We start from the raw sequence: 20,506 nt of genomic DNA, 5'->3' as shown, positions 1-20,506 counted from the left end.
TGTAAGAGCAAAAAACTTTTTTCCCAAGTATATTATATAAAAACTTATTAGAGATTTTGGGATGGTGATACACAAGAGACCTACCTTTACTTATATTGTTTTAGATAAATCTTTATAGTGTTTGCAGTTTTATAATTAAAAAGGCTATTTCTAGAAAAATTTGAGGCACAAAACATATTCAACATCACTGCACGTAAGATCTTCCATTACACATAAAATTGGCATTATCAATGTGAAATTCTCTCATCTCAGCCCCCATCCACTTAAATGACATTAATTTTGTTTTCTACGTTGTCTACTAGAGAATTATCAGTGAGATCCTTCTTTCATTTGATCTCCACCCTCATAAGTAGAAGAGCCTTCCACAACACTATGTTGATTATCCAGTTCTCCATTTCCTCAGCTCACAGTAAATTCTGAATTCTCTGATATTTTTTAACACTTAAAGCTGTCACCTTACAATCTAATATTTGGCAAATACAAAAGAAACATCCCAAAAGCATTTTAAGAAATTGTTAACACCACTGGAATTAATATATACCTTCCCCAAAAACTGTCTTTTTTTTTTTTTTTTTAAAGATTGATTGATTTGAGAGAAAGAGATGGAGAGAAGGGCAGAGAGGAAGAGAGAGAGAGTCGTAAGTAGACCCCCTACTGAGCACAGAGCCCAACACAGGGCTCAATGTCAGGACCTTGAGATCATGACCTGAGCCAAAACCAAATCAGATGCTTAACTGACTGAGCCACTCAGGCGCCCCCAAAAACAACTGCTTTGAAAGAGAAAAGTTCAGGTTTGTCTGCTGTTTACCTGCTGGAGTTCCAGGAGGGAAAACTGCTTTTTAAATATTACAGTTGACATTTTCCCAACTTTCTTGAATATATATGTATAAATATAAAAATATATGTGGCTATACTTAGCAATACAAAACTCAACTAACCATTCTAAAGTATACCAAAAATTATCTCTACCTAAGTGAAAAAATATCTCCTTATAATATATAAAGTACTAAAAAAAATGAGACTAAACACAATGCATTAGCCTGTGAAAACAGAAATGAATTAAATTTCAGATTAAATTAAATTTAACCTGCAACTTGCAATCCTAGTAGAGATCATTTGTCATCCATAGTACTATAATGATGAGAAAAAAGATCACCTGGCACTCCATAACACTGAACATTCTTAAAAAGGTACTTCATAATGGTGAAATATTCCACTGAAATTCTCAGAGCATGGGCCTCCAAAATCTGTCTCTCAGCACGCATTTCCTGTTTATTGGATTTCAGTCTTCCCATTTAGTGACCCCACCCCTGGTGTGACAAAACTAAAAATCTGAGGGATCCATTTTTAGCATATCTACTTAGGTATTTTCTATGTAATCAACAGGATATCACATTGTTTATGCCTGGCAAATATCTGTCTGCTTTGTTCACTGTCCACTTGTTAATACTGAACAAACGGAAATCTTTTTAATAAATCTTACTGGACAAAAGATAACTTTACAAAAAAAAAGATAACTTTAGAATAATTTAGAGCTTAATATCCTTCTAATCTTTATATTATGGAATTTAAGATTACCAAAATAGCTTTTAAAGAAAAATTAAGGGATGCCTAGGTGGTTCAGTCAGTTAAGCCTCCAACTCTGGATTTCGGCTCAGGTCATGGTCTCAGGGTCCTGAGATTGAGTCCTGCATCAGGCTCCGTGCTCAGTGAGGAGTCTACGTAAGATGCTCTCTGTCCCTATCCCCCTTCACCTCCTCTACTCATGAGCATACATGCGCTCTCTGTCAAATAAATATATAAATCTTTAACAAAAGAAAAAATTAAAAGTGCTCTGTATATTGTGGGTATCAATGACAGTACAGGAAATGTAACTCAAAAAATCTATTATTCAAAAAAAAAAAATCTATTATTCTACGCTCAAAATGTGTGCTTTACACCGTGTAAGATACTCTTCTCAAAGCCCTAAGTATTGCAGAATTATAATCTCAAACACTGAAGAACGTATATAAAAGAGGCTGCTGAGGAACCAACAATTCTTCCAACAGAAACAGGGCGTTTGGGTAGCCCAGGTGGTGCAGCAGTTCAGCACCGCCTTCAGCCCAGGGCGTGATTCTGGGGACCCGGGATCGAGTTCCACGTCGGGCTCCCTGCATGGAGCCTGCTTCTCCCTCTGCCTGTGTCTCTGCCTTTCTCTGTCTCTGTATCTCTCATGAACAAATAAATAAAATCTTTAAAAAAAAAATAAAAAAGAAACAGGGAGTCTGTCATTTCACACCTGTACATTAAAGTTCCTTTTACTCTCTTTCATACCACCTCATCACTTCCACAAGTGTATGAATACCTCTCTGCCAAGTACTGGCTCCCTGAACTGTAAGTTCCCTTCACTGTCCTACTCATCTGAGTATCCTAATGCACCTAGTAGCACAGTGCCACGTGTACCATAAATGTGTTAAAAAATATTTGGCAAGTGACAATGTGCCTCAAATGTCTAAGTATGCACCTCCTAGAATTTCACGCTGTTATAACATAAGTTACCTTCATCCATTCATTGAAAATGCTACCTAGCCAGATGTATCAAATTGATAGAGGCTCTATTTCACGGAAATTTTAAATATGCTTCTGTCCTAACAATATCAATTCATTATGGTCTGGAAATTTCCTTCAGGTGGTAGTTATGTTGGGTATCCATTCAATGTGTATGGACTAACTCTAAACTAGAACTACATGACTGGTATCCTGGTCCTGTTCCTTTTGGTTCAAGCGGTCTCAGAATTTATTTTATGCTCCAAACAGTGAAGTAGCAAATAGATAAAGATATGGTGTAAGATTATTACAATGCATTTCCTAATCCTTTCAATTGACCAAATTCAAAACAAAATATTAAGTCAAAATCCCCTTGTCTTCATCACTAAAAAAAAAAAAAAAAAAAAAACAATAAATATGGGGGGGGGGGTATTTTCCCCCAACACGTATATTTTATTCCTTCATATGAATCTTTCTACCTCGCAAATATGAAGTTAACTCACCAAAAAGGCAATAAGTCACCTTATTCTTATTGGTATATTAGAGTCTGTTCACTCAACGAGATTTTAAGACAGTAGAATTTTGACAAGGTTTGGCCTGCATCCTAAGGTATGAACGTAACTCTTAATTCCTCCCCATACCTGCCAAAATTTCAAAAGCTGAAAGATACAAAATTGTATTCAACATGGCAGTGAAAACTATAATCAAACTAATTGTATCACATACAGGCTTTGTAACTTTAGCTGGATTTATGGACATCTATACTTTCATACTCTTTATCAAAAAGAACAGAATACTCCATAGCAGTGCTTTTAGGTATTTTGTGTATATAGGCCCATTTGTATATATGTAAATGTGTATATATCTCCATCTATCCCGGATTGCTGGTCCTTTCAGCAGTGTCAGGATAAGATGAAACAGATACCAATGTTAAATGTCCATGGGGACACCTCTACTCCAATACCTCCTTAGAGAAAGCTTGTGGTTGATGTATCAGACCATATTATGTGGTAAAATTAAGCCATATTCATTAAGGTTCCACTAATTAGCAATTCAATCTGTGCAAAAGTCAATTACACCACGAAAATGCTAAGCAAATTAATAATGCAATTAAATCTGTATGTGAGCACATTTTCCCTACTTAAGAAAAGAATTTAAGAACCCTAGCACATTAGTTGAATGTTAATTACAAGTGAATAATTTCTCAATTCACTAAAATCAATTCCATCAGGATAAAAAAAACATTCTTAAAGTATCACTATTCTTCTTTGTGCTTATAGATAATGAGCCACATGTATTTAAATATTCTACAATGTAAGCATTTCAGAAATTTAAACTACTTTTCCCAGTAAACTTAATCTGTGCATTATTTCTGCATTTATTTTTCATAAAGTCACTCTCATTTTCTAGAATGATGCCTCAAGTATAAACACCTAAAAAGATGAGTTCTTTGGTTTTTTTCAAACACAAGGGAAATTGTAAAATAACCTAGGTATTTAAAGATGCTACACCAAGATACCTGTGTCCCCCATCCTCACCCCACCCCACCAAATTCATATGGTGAAGTCCTAACCACCACTGTGATATCTGAAGATGGGACCCTTAGGAGGTAATTACAGTTAGATGAGGTCATTAGAGGCCTTACTCCAAAGGGATTGGTGTCCTTACAAATGAGGGAGAGACACGACAGCCCTCTTTCTCTGCACAAAGGTAAAGTCCATGTGAGAACACAGCAAGAAGCCAACTATCTCCAGAAACCAAAGCAGTCAAAATCCAGGTCTCAAACATCTAGCCTCCAGAACTGTGAGAAAAAAAAAAAAAAAAATTCCTAATGTTTAAGCTAGTCAGTCTATCTTATCTTGCTATGGCAGCCTGCACAGAATAATACAGTAGGTTTCTTAAATCTAGTAAAGTTAAGCCAATGTTTCAAAACATTAAATAATACATTCAAATAGATCTCTAAGCCCACTGAGCAGAGCCAAAATAGTTATACTACCAAAACCTTCACTTTCTCTGATATAGATAACCTTTGATACAGATAAATTTAATTTCTTCCACAGTCTAAGCCTTAAAATTCAATGGCCATCAGGAACAAGAAGCCCAGGATCAAGGATAGCACTTTTTTTTTTTTTTTTTGAGAGAGAGTGTAAGTGGGGTGGGGTTGTGAGGGTGTGGGCCTGTGGGGTGGGCAGAGGGAAATAGAGAATCTTAAGCAGGCTCTAAGCCCAGTATGGAGCTCAACGTGGGGCTCGATCTCATGACCCTGAAATCATGACCTAAGTCAGAAATCAAGAGTCAGATGCTTGACCGACTGAGCCACCCAGGTGCCCCAAGGATAGCACTTTTGATGATAGTCAGAAATAGAGGTAATGAGGGAGAAGTGTGGATAGCTCCAACTCAGATAATGTCTACATATTACTTAACGTCTAAATGTTTCCAAAAACTATTGCTTCAGAAAGATTATCCAACTTCTCATGACTTAATAAAGTTCCATTTTATTAAAGTCCATTTGAGAGGATGATAAATTTCTAGTAACAGAGACTATAATAATAAAATGTATCTTTAGAGAAAATATTGAGATTTACACTCAAGTCCATTCATCAAATACTTATTAAACATTTCCATCATATCAAGTACATACTATGCTAGGCACTCATGTCACTAAGATCAGATAAAGCTTTCCAATGATAGAGGGATGTCAGGTATGAGTTAAAAAGCATTATAGCCTTGGGGCGCTTGAGTGGCTTAGTCAGTTGAATATTCAACTCTTAATATCAGCTCAGATCACCATCTCAGGGTTGTGAAATGGAGCCCGAAGTCAGGCTCCACACTCAGTGGGGAGTCAACATGAGATTCTCCTTCTCCCTCCCCTTCTGCCCTTCCCCCCATGCTCTCTCTCTCAAATACGTAAATCTTAAAAAAATAAAAAAAATAAATAAAGCATTATAGCCTTAAATCTCTAGCCCAGTAAACTTCAAACTAATTATCTGACAACTCTTTGGATCACAACTAAGCATCCTAAGCTCCACTTCTTCTAAAATTGAACTCCTGACCACTACCGCCACTAGCACCACCATCTCATCCTCCATCAAACCTGATCTTCCCAAAGTCCTCTTCTCCAGTAAATACCATCCCCATTCTTTCAGGAGCCATGAAGTCATTCTTGAGTTCTCCTTCACACCCAATTCCAATTTATCTTGTCCATCTGTTCTACTTTCATAATGTACCCAACATGTGACTATTTCTCCTTTCCAGAGCTATCACAATTAGCTGATTGTTTTGACCCCCTTGACTGGTCTCCCTGTTTCTACTCTTCTCTCTACTGACTATTCTCGACCCAGCATTTAGAATTGATCTTACCATACTGCTAATCTAATCCTTCCAATGGTTCCCTGACATGCTCAGAATAAATGCCAAAGTCCCTACACAACAGGGCTTCCCTTGCTTGCTAATCCTCTGATATCAATACCTTCCATTGGCCAGTGCTTCAACTCTGAAACTTCCATTCCTTCCCATGCCACGACAAGATCCCACCTAAGAAGTTTTGCTGTTTTCTATTTACCACAGAGCTGGTTCCACAGCTTCATTCAGTCCTTCTTCCAAAACCACTTCATCAGTGAAGCCTTCCAAATGTGACCTCACTCAGCTCAATATTTTTCTATAATACTTATCAGCATCTGACATGCTATATATTTCCTTGCTTCTGTGCCTCCCCTCACTAAAATGTAAGCTCCACATACAAAGCAGGGGTTCTTCTGTTGTTGACAGTTGTAACCTCAATGGCTGAAACAGTGGGGGGCACACAGTAGATCCTTGAGAGACACACTTGTTAAATTACTTAATTTCTATTACAGGGATTCATGGGAGTGAATGTTTATTGATATGCAAGGTACGAATATTCTACAGTGAGATTCACTTTATGTAAAAGGAAAAAATAAAAAATATCTGCCTCGTGCAAAAGTTTCCTAAGGCCCCTCGACCCTCAGAGGCTTTCTATGCAGCCACATACTCATGTTTGCAAAGAATCTTTCTCTATGTTTGTCAGAAAAATCAATCACAACACATAGGTGATATTTCAACAATAAGAAAATATTTTGGGGGGCACCTGGGTGGTTCAAGCAGTTAAGCATCAGACACTTAACTTCGAGGCTCAGGTCATGATCTCAGGGTTCTCTCTCTCTCCCTCTGCCCCTCCTGCCATCCCCCAACTCAAGTGTGCACTCTCGGAAGGAAGGAAGGGAGGGAGGGAGGAAGGAAGGCAGGCAGGAAGGAAGGGAAGGAGGGAGAAGAGAAGAAAGGAGAAGAGAAGACGAAGAGAAGAGAGAGGAAGGAAGGAAGGAAGGAAGGAAGGAAGGAAGGAAGGAAGGAAGGAAGGAAGGAAGGAAGGAAGATTTTTCTGAGAACACATCTACAAAATTATGGTGAAATCTGGAGAAAATATAATTCTTTCACAATTTTTAAAATACATTCATTTGTTATGGAAGTGGGGAAACTACAGACCTCTAATGTTATGTAAATTTAATCAGCATTTAAAAATATACATATTTGCATTTATCTAAAACAGAGTAAGTAGTGATTCTGCTGCAAATAAAAATTATTTTATAGAATTTTATCAAGTTACAAGTGGCATTCATCTGATAAAGGACTTGTATAGAGAATATATAAAGAACTACCATAACTCAAGGAAAACCATCTAAATCTCCAAAATGCTAAATGCAATGTGGTATCCTTGTCTGGATCCTGAACAGAAAAAGACTTTTATAGAAAAACTGAAAAAAAAAAATAAAGAAAAGAAAAACTGGTAAATACAAATAAGATTTATAGTTTGGTAAATAGTATTGTTCCAATATTAATTTTTTAGTTTTGACAAATATACCATGGCTCTGTAAAGTATTAACAGAATAACCTGACAGGTATATATAGGAACCCTCTACTATTTTGCAAACTTTTATGTAAATCTAAAATTATTTCAAAATTAAAAGTTAAAGGTGGGGGGCAAAATATTGGCAAAAACCTTCACCAAAGATGTGTGGATGGCCACTAAGTATATGAAAAGATTCTCATCACTAATCATTAAGGAAATACAAACATGTACATAAATATTTACAGCATACTATTCAAGGCAGAAACAACCCAAATGTCTGTGAACTAATGAGTAGATTAACAAAATATATTATATCCATATAATGAAATATTATTTGATTATATAAACAAATGAAGGAAGTACGGATACATACTACAACATGGATAAACCTTGAAACCATTATGCTAAATGAAAGAAGGCAGTCACAAAAAAACACATATTATTCCATTCATATTAGGAAGGTGGGGGGGAGGAGAGAGAACAGAGGGGTAATAGCTAAACAGTGCAAGGAATTTATTTTTTCCTGAAGTCATGACCATGTTTTTTTTTGTTTTGTTTTTTTTGTTGTTGTTGTTGTTTTTTCAGTTTCTTCAAAGAAAATTTTATTGGAAAAATGTCTTTGTCACTTTCCTATTGCTACAATCATCAATTCCGACACTGAGGGTTTAAAAGAAACAAATTCACAGTCTTCCAGGGATTCCTGGGTGACTCAGCGGTTGAGCATCTACTTTCGGCTCAGATCCTGATCTCAGGATCTGGGCATGACCATGTTCTAAAACTATGATGACAGCTGCACCTATCTGAAAATACACAAAAAAATCATTATTTACACACTTTAAATGGGTGAGTTGCATGGCAGGTGAATTATATCTCAAGAAAGCTTTTTTCTTTTTTTAAGGTTTTCTAAAGCTCCAATAAAGCTGTTTTTAAAAAAGTAACTAGACCGGCATCTGCCTTCGGCTCAGGTCACGATCCCAAGGTCCTGGGACTGAGCCCCAAGGAAGGCTCTCTGCTCAGTGGGAAGTCTGCTTCTCCCTGTCCCTTTGCCCCTCTCCCCTATGTGCTCACTCTAATAAACAAATAAAATCTTTAAAAAATATAAATAGATAGATAGAAAACTTGACATCAATACATGTCCATTGGATGGCTTAATAAATAAAACCAACAACTCCAAGTGTTGACCAGGACGCAGACACTGGAACTTTCATGCATTGCTGATAGAAATACAATGTGATATAGCTGCTTGGGAAAAATAGTTTGTCAGTTTCTCATAAAGTTAAACTTACTCTTATCCTATATCCCAACCATCCCATCCCACACTTAGGTATTTATCAGGAAAAATTGAAATATATGTCCACATAAATTCTTCTATGCAGATATCTGCAGCAGCTTTATTGAGAATTGCCAAAAACAGGCAGCAACTCAAATACCCAACAGTTGGGGACTGGACAAAGTTTAGCACATCCATACAATCAAATACTTCTCAGCAATGAAAAGAAAAAAACTATGATATGTGGCATATGAAATATGCCACAGCATGGCAGCATCTCAAAATCATTATGCTTAATGAAAAAAGCCATACAAAAGGACTGCACACTATATGATTCCCTGCATAGGACATTCTGAAAAAGGCAAAGCTATAGGGATAGAAATCAGATCAATAATTACTAGATGCAAGGCTAGTCAGAGGAGCCTGACTACAAAGAAGGGACAAGGGAATTTTTCAACATGATGAAAATGCCTTTATTTTTATTGCAATGGTGATGGTGGTGATGGGACTGTACACATTAAAACTCCTTGAATTTTACACTTAAAAAAGGTTAAATCTTACTATGTATAAATTATACTTGACTTTTTAAAGTTCCATCCAACTTTAAATGCAACTTGATTTTTTAACTACTAATATAATGTTGGTAGGTAGTGTAAACTACTACAATAATTCTCAAAATAAAAAATGCAAGCACCCTTTGGCCCAGCAGAAATAAAACAAATCACAAATGTAAGGGATATTCTTTACAGAACCATGAATACTCTGAAATAGTTAAGCACACTTACACAAACACCTCCACACACACACAAGGGAGCTCCTCATGTACTGTTCTAGAAAGATCTCCAAATCATATTTTTATTTAAACAAGCAGGGGACAGATGTACAGATATAATTTAGGGGCAGGGGAATACATTTTGCATGGGTCTATATATGGTTTTAAAAAAAATCTTTGGAAAAATAAATAAGCAACTAAAATCACTCATTACCATTGGGGCACTGGGAATTAGGCAGATATGGAACAGAAAAGGAAGTAACACTCTCCACTGTGAACCTTTTTATACTTTTTTACGTATGAGGTATGCAAAAAAACTAAATAATATTGAAAACACTAATTTTAAAAATGTCTAGTTTAAGTACAAATTATAAACATTTTTGGAACACTAAAAACATTCCAGAGACAGAAAACATTATCATGTACACTTACAATGCAAGTTAACTTTCAATTACCAGAAGATAATGAGCAATCTTCATAAGAGACTATGTACTTAACCTTTCTTTTTGACCCCAGTATCCTACAAAAATAGAAGAAAATAAGGAGTATAAGAAATAGAGAACAGAGGATGTTGTAGAAGGAAAAGGTATAATTTTTTTAAAGGAGGAGTAAATGAGAAAACTTAGATTAAAAAAAAGTCAAGAGTTTGGTACACCTTTGAACAGCCTCTATCTTTCTGTCCTGGAGTGTTACCCTCTTCCAGGGTAACACTACCCCTAAAGTAGGGATTGATATTTTCTAGGTCTTATAAGAGCCAAAGGGAAAGAAATAGGTCTTCTTGCCACAGACACAAAGTGACACACGTCCTGGGAAAATGAAGGACTCAAAAGCATCATTTAAACACTGATACACACTCAGCACAACCAGAGCATCTGGATGAATTATTTTTGGATTTCACAAGCACTTAAGAGTCCTGGAAATTTCACATTCCAAATCCAGCAATCTGCCCTTTATTCTGTAGCTGAAACTGTGAAGTACAATCCTAAAATGGTGTTAGAGCTAGATAACTTCAGATAAATACTATCTTTCTGCAAGATACAGGCTTATGAATCAATTCTTAGCATACCCAAATAAATGTTTCTCAATTCTGGTCAAATTTTAGTCCTATCAGCCCCTTTCTGAACAGTGTGGCCAGACAACAAAGTTCATTAGTTCATTTACAACCAAAGCTGTCCTCATGGCCAGGTAGAGAAAAGCAGAAGTGTCCAGAAGGTTTTACCCTCAAATTGTTAGACTAAATTTCAAAAACTAAAACCCATTCAAACCTAGTCTCTGGTAGTGATCTCCCAAAACTTTCCCCTGGCTTTTCTAGTCAGCACTGAAAACCAAAGCTCCCAGCTATGGTCTTATACAGAAAGGCTAAGTATCAAAGTAATTCCATGTTGAAACTTCAGAAGCAATGGAAATAAAAGGCAAGCCAATTCTGTGATTCTGACAATCCAGCAGATGACTGGTTGTGCTACTGCTGATTAGAAGTGGTTACTATCCTCAATATAGAACAACTTGAAAGGCCTCAAGCTAGCCCATTCTGTAAACCAAGGAACTCTTAACTAGACTTATCACTAACATTTCTCTTCAACTGGCAAAACTCTCCAACAGCGTACTTGAATATTAAAAACAAACAAATAAGCAAGCAAAAAAACAAACTAAGAACCAAAAACCAGGGCAGCCCCAGTGGCCCAGTGGTTTAGCGCCGCCTTCGGCCCAGGGCGTGGTCCTGGAGACCCAGGATGGGGGGGTCCCACGTCGGGCTCTCTGCATGGAGCCTGCTTTTCCCTCTGCCTGTGTCTCTGCCTCTCTCTCTCTGTCTCTCATGAAAGAAATCTTGAAATAAATAAAATCTTAAAAAAAAAAAAAAAAAAAAGCAATACCAAATATTTGGAAGAAGGCATCAGAGGGTATCAAGACAGTAAGTCATTTACATCCTTAACACAGTGTCTGATAACAAAATTAACAATCAATAAATATTAGATGCTATAAGACAGGCACCTTAAAAGGTAGAGTTAAAGCAATAATAGCTAAAATTTTTGAAAGTGATCTATTTGCTAAGTGCCTGAATCTAATTTAAAAATAGACCTTCTAGCCCCAGTCTAATAACCATCATAAAATTAGACTTTAAATCTGAAGCTCATCTCTAAAGTATAAGCTAACAAGGTATTGTGAATAACAATTTTTTAAAAATCCTAAGCAAATCAAAATTTCATTTTGTAAAAGTCCTTATTAACAAACAATACAGATTATACCAAATCTCACTGTAGAGGGTGTATAGTATAGTGGGGGAAAAAAAAGTATGGGCTTTGAAATCAGATAGCTATGTGTCCTTAAGCAAATTACTTAGCCTCTTTGTATCTTAGTTTCTTCACTGGTAAACTGAAGACAGCATCTCCTACTAAATTCAGTTGATGTTTAAAAAAAAAAAAAAAACTAAAAAAATTAAACACCTCGATTTTCAAGCACATAACTGACAGTAAACGTCAATTGCTTTTCTATATCTTTCCTCAGCTATAGAGTTATGTTCTCCCTAAATACAAAATGAAGAACAAACAACACAAGTCAAAGTATTTATTTATTATTACATTGACAGGCAACCTGAAACAGCGAATATGGCCCTTTCAAAAGGGCTGCATCATAAAAATAATTCTTAAAGATCATTAGAGGCAATAATATATAGATTCATTTACTGCTGCATCTTTCAATTTTGAACATTTATATTATGAAACTAATTCAAATTCCTCTCCAAATTCTTCAAAAACAGTCATGAGATGTCTATTACATTCTTATTCCGATTATGCAAGTTTCTAACTATATGTCTAAGTTCATACAGCATTCAAATTTAAATACAAAATGATGATAGATCTCAATAATCAAAAAAGAAAAGAAAATTGCATCCACTCATAACATATAATTACAAAGATTTACTTTAAAAATTGCATTATGATAAACACCCTTAGAACATATGCACACGTTACACACATGGAAAGACTTTGCCACTTTTGAGCACTCTTGAAAGTAAAGAATTTGAGGTTCAGCTTTTTTGCTCAAAATAAAATGATGAAAACTATTTGAGATACATTGGTGTAGATGAGCTTTTACACAGTGGTACTTTGAAGTCAGAAAATGCTTTAACAAAGAAAAGCTCTTTATAAAACCCAACATGAAGCCCATGCTTCTAAAATGATCCAGAAAAGTATTAACCTGGACAACCAAATAAAGAAATAATTTGAAAACATGGTTTTACTGCCTTACATGCACCAAAAGGAGGCATATTTCTATAAAAGCTACTAGCCAAATGTTAAAAGGATCTTAGTCTATTATTATCTTTATAAGTGGTTCACAATTTCTACTGGCACTAATACTTTTGGCTGCGTCAGTGATAGTAATGTCTTACATAGTATAGACTTCTCCATCTGTGAAGTACTTTCTCATATATTATACTCATTTAAGCCTTACAATCACACTGAAAAATAGATAAGGCAGACAGTGTACCCTATTTTACACACCAGAGTAATAACTAAGGCCAAATGAACGTTGCCAAAGTCAGACAGAGTGAGGGCTGTAACATAGGTCCTTCTTTTCCAGCAACACTTCCTCTTTAGAAGTATAAATCCCAAAAATTAGTGGTAGCATTAGCGTGACATCAATGCAAAAAAGGTACACAAACACACACACACACACACACGCGCACACACACACACACAAAGGCATTAGTACTCTCAATTTCTTTTACTTCTTGGATCCTAAAGAGATTGAATCTGTAACTTAAAGTATCATTGATCTAACTTAAGAGAGGTTAAAGTCTAGATAAATAAAAAGTTCAGAATCCAGTGAAAGCAAATAGCTACATACCCAAATTTAATCCAAAGCAACAAAGTGAAGTCCAGGGCTTAGAAATTCATGTCATGCCTAGAATTCAGGTTTTACTTTTGACTTGCCTCTATGGCTGACGTAAGTCATGGTGACTAAGTAAAATTCGAAGCACTATCACCTAACCAGGCAATTCTAAGAATCAACTGGGCATGGTCTTAAAATAATCATAAGCCTAAATTAGGTTACAATGAAATAAAAATAATTTTCTAAGAGTTAAATTTTAAAATTGTACCAAATTGGATTGCACCTCATCGGTACTGCTTACTGAATTACAGGAGAATGTCTGCCATACACTTCATACATTAAAACATTTATTAAATGCTAAGGTCTTTTAAAACCTCATGGAAATACAAACATCAGTAAGATTTCACCTTTAAGGAATTTTGCAGTCTAAAAAAGGAGGTAAGATGTATATAGCTAAGAATTATGAAATAATTACCAGAGGATAATTGCCTTAAAGAGATGCACAAGCTATAAATAGTAAAGATCCCATAAAGAAAAATTCAGCCTCTTGCCCCAGGGACCAGAGAAAGCTTTATGAAAGAGGAAAAAAAATCTGAATTAGTCCTTAAATTACCAGGACAGATGTGAGAGTGGGAAAGGAGCATTAAATGAAGAGCTACTAGCATGGGTAAAAAGACAGAAAATCAAAAGCTTCACTTGCAAGACACTGATAAGGCCTGAGAAGGATGGCAGTTGGAATGGAAAGAAGAACGAGAAAGGAAAATAAACTGATGTTTTCCTTCCCAAACCCCACAGTTAGCTTTTTACAGAATCAGTTCATAGTTTACCCAGAAGATAATGTAAGATTATTGTTCTCTGTGGTTACAAGTATCATTCTTGACAATTACCATCCATATAAATGGGTTCTACTTGACAAAGAGAAATGAGGCCTCAGGTTTCTTCCTCTAAAATACCATCCTAAGTAAATAGATCCACAACATGTCTCTTCTTATAACTTTGATCTTATAATCAACGGAGAAAAGTAAAAATGAAGGGAAATGGAAATTAGGACCTAGCCTAAAAGCACAGAGGAAGAAAGATAACCATGGTACATAAGTGTGTAAATATTTTTAATGCAGTTATCTTCATAATCAGCGGAGGAGAATGTTTATCCAATAAATTAAGAAGAACATTCTAAGAAATTATTCTAATCCTCTGAAAGAGAGGAGAGGGATTAGGCATTTTTTTTTAAAAGCCCTGGACAAAAAAGAGTAAATATTTTATAGTAAGTCATTTAGCCTATTTCATGTATAAAGAAAACTATACAATATACAAAGAGCCAGATTTTAAGGCCCAGATTTTATGCGTGAGATTTTTCTCATTTTTCCTAAAAAATTGCACCAAACTTGATGAGAATTTCAGAATGCTTTCCATCAGACTTTTCAAAGAGTGAAGAGGAGCTGTTAGGTTTTGTTTTTTTTCTCTTTCCTCCATGTTATTTTGTTGCAACCAATTTAAAGGTAAGTACCGTTTTCCTGAAAAATTGATTCAATATGCTTAACATCTACTACCTTCTTAAAAAACAAAAAAAAAAAAAAAAACACAAGTAGAAATATACAAAATACTGTATAACAGTTTTGAAGTTTCAAATTAGTCCTTGACCCTTTCAGAAGACTACATTGTTTTTATAAATGAGATAACACCTCAAGAGATAAAAATTGATTATCCTCTAAGGAAAAGTAGCTGAAGAACAGTAAACGCTGGGAATATTTCTATTTGGGAGTAAGGAGTTCTGATACTATGTACATTGATGTTGATAATGTTTTCATTAGTATTTTCTACAAAGTTTCACTTAACATTGGCAAGACACTGTTGCAAATTTGAAGTAGTTACTCCCTCCTACACCCTGAGTAGAGCATATGCTCTCCACGAAGCAATTTCACTTCTAACCTTCTAACCCCCCAAATCTCAATGGAACAGTCTTTTCTTTAATACATTTGATGTAATTTATTACCACACATGTACAAGTTATATTAACTAATTATTTAAAAATTTGTGTAATTGCAAAGAAGTTAACAGCTACTGAAACAACGCCAGAGCACATCACAAAGAGGAAAGATGATAGACTCATGCAAATTTTTTTGGATGTGAGATAGAGCAAGGTAAACAACTTAGTAAAAAAAATAAACAGTTTTATCTCTGAGTCCAATTTCAAGATTTAGATAATGCCTATAGTCATTTTAAATAAGATAAAGTAGCAGTAAAAATAATTCTTGACTGCAAATTTAATGGAAATTAGGGTGTTTGAGTACAACACAAAGCTGCTTAATTGAACTGAGCATCTAGCATGCGCCAGGTACTGGGGCCTGATAATAACCGATGGGCTTAACGAATTCAATAATTTCACTTTGTTTTGCCTTTTTCATAATGAAAGCCTAATTCAGGAAAAAAATTTTATTAAAACTTCTTATCTAACTCAGGATTCCTTGAAAACCTAGAAAAAAGCCAGAGTTTCCAAAAAGGCTGGAAAACTGAAGACAACAACCTAGACAAATATATATCCTTCCCAGGAGCAAAACTGTAGGACTCAGAAAAACCACACTAGGTGAACACTAACAGACAGACAAAATAAATAATACATATTATATACAGTGCCTTTAAGATGCTTTGTAAACAGTTATGTTACTAATAATATTATGGAACAAAATTTATTTTCTCCTTTCAGAGTCCACTTGTAAAGATCACAAAGAGATATTCTACTACAATGATTAAAAAGTCCTAGTCCTTGTCTGGCTATGCGTAAGAAGAAAAAATAAAAGACTGACAAAGTAGCTCTGTTTTTGTTGTTTTAAATAATAATGAAACTAGGCTGGGAAGAGTCCACTCCTCCACCTTACTCTGTGTAAAGATACCTTTTCAATAAAATGACTACAGGCTGCAATTACAAAAGAGTTAAATCCTTGAACTCTAAAATCAGTTGGATGTTCTCATTAAGGGCCCAACAGACAAACCAGGAAAGAGAAACTTAATGTAGATGTTGGCAGATTGAATTTAAATTAAAAATCTCTTTAAAAGAAAAACTTAATGTGTTTAATGCCACACACACCAAAAAAAAGGTAAAATAATAAGAATCCATATTCTGTGCCCCTACTTCCTTCAAACAACTCTTTGGCTTTCCTGACAAATTAAATTTCCTCATTTACTTTTGTCCTCACAGTCTACAGTCAATGGACTATAACATGTTATTCTTTTTTTGTGTTTTGTTTTATTTTGATTCCAGTACAGTTAACAATGTTAAATTAGTAAGACATTATTCTTAACATATTCCTAATATAAAATGCAAAAACAGTCATGTATCTTGCCCTTACACCATATTTGATCATTAAGAACAGTCATGAAAATAATAGCCCTTTATTTCAAGTATGGTACTGAGCAACTGCTGGTCCCTCTTCCTCCCAAGTTTGTTTCATTTCAAACTGATACAGATCCACCTCCATGTCATTTCTAGACCAGTGCACCCAGTCTAGTTGAGGGTAGGCTTCAAGCACATCAAAAGCTGTAGCTGTCCTCCATGACCTTCACGTTCATCCTAACACTACAAAATTGTGTTTTCAAGCACTATCTTGACTCACTGCCTGGATTCAAAAGCTTCCAATGATTCCCCATTGCATATCAAACACACTAGAAATTCTTAACCTAGCATGATTAAACATTTCAAGCCTGTAAGCAAACCAGAAGGCGGTGAAACACTTTTTTTGGTAACCACTAGGAAAGTCAGCAAGATATTTCTTATGGAGTATATGCAAAATATGGAGGAATTAACAGTTTCCATCTAACAAAAGAGAAATATATAAATGTTCCATCACAGAAGCAGAAAACAGCCTTGCTAAGAATCAGTGATTAAATGTGTCCTATAAGCAGCTAGCTTTCTAAATATTCAGTTTGAATGGTTCTGAAGCTTTTACTGTATTTGTTGGCAAAATAAATGATTAAAATTATTTATTTATTTATTTATTTATTTATTTATTTATTTATTCATTTATTTATGAAGGTATTTAAGAAATAGAACACAAACCTCATGGGTTAACTGAATTTAAAATCAGTGTTTTCATTTCCTATATTATTGAACACATAGCCTTCATTCACTAGTAGTACGGCATGTATTTCTGAAGTAACAAATTTCTTTTCTGTCAAAAAAAATTTTTTTTTCACCAAGTTATCTTACCTTGAAATAAAAAAGAAATGGAAACATATGACATGTGCCAAGAAAATTAATTTACAATATGGGGGATTACTGTTCTTCAAAAAGTTCCTAAAGTTCTCGTTTTATGAATTGACTAGTAACAGACTATGGAATAGCAACTGTAACATTCTTAACTGTAATCACTGAAGAATTCAAGCAATTTACTGACAATTCCTAAAAATCACCATACACATAAATAAATTCTGAGTTAGAATAATACTGAGTGAAAAAGAAAAATAATGGTCAGATGACTTAATATTCTGACCAATCTCAGACACATTTCCAACCTATCTTTTCATTCTGAAGTTTTCTAAATTGTAGAGTAGACCATTCAAGAAAGTTAATTATTTAATCGACTCTGCTCAGAACTACATTATAAACAACTCCAAAATTCTGCAGTTATCATATACTTGACTGAGAAAAGTACAGACTTTAAGGCATATAATTAGAAATAAAGACATTTTTGCTTTTGGAAACAACCCCTTGAATTATAAAATTCACTCTTATAGCAAAGCTTCATTCACTCCTCACCCTATCAAACATTAAATAAGAACTTTCCACTTCTCTTGAGGTTTAACTGATAACAGTACTAAATAGTCACCCCACACCCACACTCTTCCAAAAATATCTGCATTTTCACCTATATGAAGGTCTAAGAGAAAGGGCAAACTTTTTCTGTGAAGAGCCAGACAATAAAATGTTTTAGGCTTTGCAGGCAACATTGTTTCTGTCAACTACTCAACTCAACCTCCAGCATGAAAGCAGCCACAGACAAGAGGTACATGAAACGTAGCTGTATTCCAATAAAACTTTACCTACAATACCGGGAAATAGGTTGATTTTGATCCAAGGGCAATAGTTTGCTCACCCTAATGTGGATGATTAAATTCTGTCTCTGTCAAAGTGGAGAAATTCACATAACTACTCTTGTTGTTTACGTCACTCAGGAGTCCAAACTAGATCAGGAATTTTCAACATTTTTTTAGTTAATCTCCTTTTTCTAATTAAAATTAAGTGTGCAAACCAGGGTAGATTTCCAGGTCTCCTCAAAGGCCTCTAAGAAGTCTCCTGGGGCCCATCTACAGCTCTATGGGACAATGATCAGCTGGTTCCTAAGGTTCCACTCAATACCAAGAACCAATTTGGACAAAGGTTTTCCTCACTGTCACCTTAGGCATAATCAGAGGATGAGAAAACCATTCTATTGGATTAGGGGCCTTCCAGATACTCTAGAAATCACACTATCTCCTTCCATGAAGGAGCAATTATATGTCAAAATTAAAACTAAAGAACTCGTAGGGCAGCTCTGGTGGTGCAGCGGTTTAGCGCCGCCTGTAGCCCAGGGTGTGACCCTGGAGACCTGGGATCGAGTCCCACATCGGGCTCCCTGCATGGAGCCTGCTTCTCCCTCTGCCTGTGTCTCTGCCTGCCTGCGTCTGCGTCTCTCTCTCTCTCTCTCTCTCTCTCTCTGTGTGTGTCTCTCTCATGAATGAATAAATAAAAATCTTAAAAAAAAACTCACAGAATGACAATGAAGTGAAAGTTAATATACTCCTCTATGTATTTAATATATCTCTCACTAAAAATCTATAAAAAAAAAACTTACCTACAGTAAGTTTTATTACAGCTTACTTTTTCTTAAAGTTTTATAATCAGTAAGTTGAGTAAGATTTCAATGGAGTATATTTAATCTATTCTTGACATCACCCCTTAATATATTTGCCTGTAAAGCATTCTATGATTAAAAAATAGTCTTATCTGCTAAAATAGGTCAAGGCTAGGATCTCTACTTAGTAACAGCAAATTAGTTTTAGATACTAGAATCAAATTATAACTTAAGTCCGTCATTAATTTAAATTACTGTTCCTGATGACAGTCAAAAATCTCAAAGTAATCAAAATTTGCATAATAGTACAAAAATGTCACAGGAGCCCAGAGAAAGAATTTATACCCTGTGTTAAATGCCAGTGAAAACATCATGTCAATGACAGTTTAAAATACTAGCACCAAAGTGATTAAACTCACAGGGAGGCAACTGCTTGACACTCAATAAAAATAACTTTGTTCCACAAAGGTACATGTTTCTATAAAATAGGAAGACTTGGGCAGCCTGGGTGGCTCATTGGTTTAGCGCCACCTTCAGCCCAGGGCGTGATCTTGGAGACCCGGGATGGAGTCCCACATCAGGCTCCCTGCATGGAGCCAGCTTCTCCCTCTGCCTGTGTCTCTGCCTCCTTCTCTCTCTCTCTCTCTCATGAATAAATCTTTAAAAAAATAAAATAGGAGGACTCATGTGTTACAGAAGTTGAACCAAAAATTACTATTCCTTTTCAGCTTTTATTCAACTTGCTATTAACACAAAAGTATATAATTACTTTTTTCCCTGTATCTCATACTTTCAGGAAAGAAAGATCAAGTCATTAAACATTTATTAGCTCAAATTCTGCAAAGGGTATGCCAAGTCCTGAGCTTTAAAGATGGATAGTTAAGCCCCAGACCAGCAAGATCTCTAGTGAAGTATATGGACACAGTGCAAGCTAATCCATTTTAAATGAAATCAGGGTCCTAATTTAGATTCCAATTTCAGGCATTTATTATACCCTACCTTACCCACCCAAACAAGGAACGTATGAAGACATAAGCTATTTTTAAATGACAAATAGCCAAGACTCTCCAATAACATATCTATCCGTTAGTTTTTGATAGCAGATTGTTTAACTGATCTCACTACACATAAGCACCATTTATCTATATAAACCTTGAATGCTACCATAAAAAGCCCATAAGTAAACACAACAGTTGCTCTAAGTCAGGACGTAGTGCATACTTCAAGTTTTAGTATCAAAGCTAGTTTTGTTTAACATTCAATATCAAACCATTTTTCTTAAAGACATAAGCTTATAAGTATGGATTCAACAAAATACAGAAAACCAAACAGCTATCTTTATAAATGTTTTATACCAAATGTATATGTATTTTTATAGTAATGACTCAACTTCTAGGAGGAATGACAATTGCAGC

The 20,506-nt window shown here is 35.3% G+C and overlaps 1 protein-coding gene and 1 long non-coding RNA gene across 9 annotated transcripts in view; one reads left to right on the top strand and one right to left on the bottom strand.

Annotated features, from left to right (window-relative positions):
• The window catches only part of LOC144282629 (uncharacterized), a 62,405-nt gene extending 46,338 nt beyond the window's left edge, over nt 1–16,067 (top strand). The window contains exon 3 of the long non-coding RNA XR_013351125.1: nt 15,968–16,067. This is a non-coding gene — a long non-coding RNA (uncharacterized LOC144282629). The remainder of the gene's footprint in view (nt 1–15,967) is intronic.
• RAPGEF2 (Rap guanine nucleotide exchange factor 2) overlaps nt 1–20,506 on the bottom strand; it is a 242,171-nt gene that overhangs the window by 207,383 nt on the left and 14,282 nt on the right. The window contains exon 1 of one of the 8 annotated variants that reach the window (XM_077846527.1): nt 1,088–1,107. The exons of the other annotated variants lie outside the window; for them this stretch is intronic. The gene's annotated coding sequence lies outside the window, so the exon portion shown is untranslated. Of the gene's footprint in view, nt 1–1,087; nt 1,108–20,506 lie in introns of those variants that run through there. 8 annotated transcript variants of the gene reach the window in all.

The sequence above is a fragment of the Canis aureus genome, chromosome 13 (genome assembly GCF_053574225.1).
Source record: "Canis aureus isolate CA01 chromosome 13, VMU_Caureus_v.1.0, whole genome shotgun sequence".
Lineage (NCBI taxonomy): Eukaryota > Metazoa > Chordata > Mammalia > Carnivora > Canidae > Canis > Canis aureus.
Note: the sequence above shows the minus strand (reverse complement) of the source record. Positions and strands in the feature narration are given on the sequence as shown.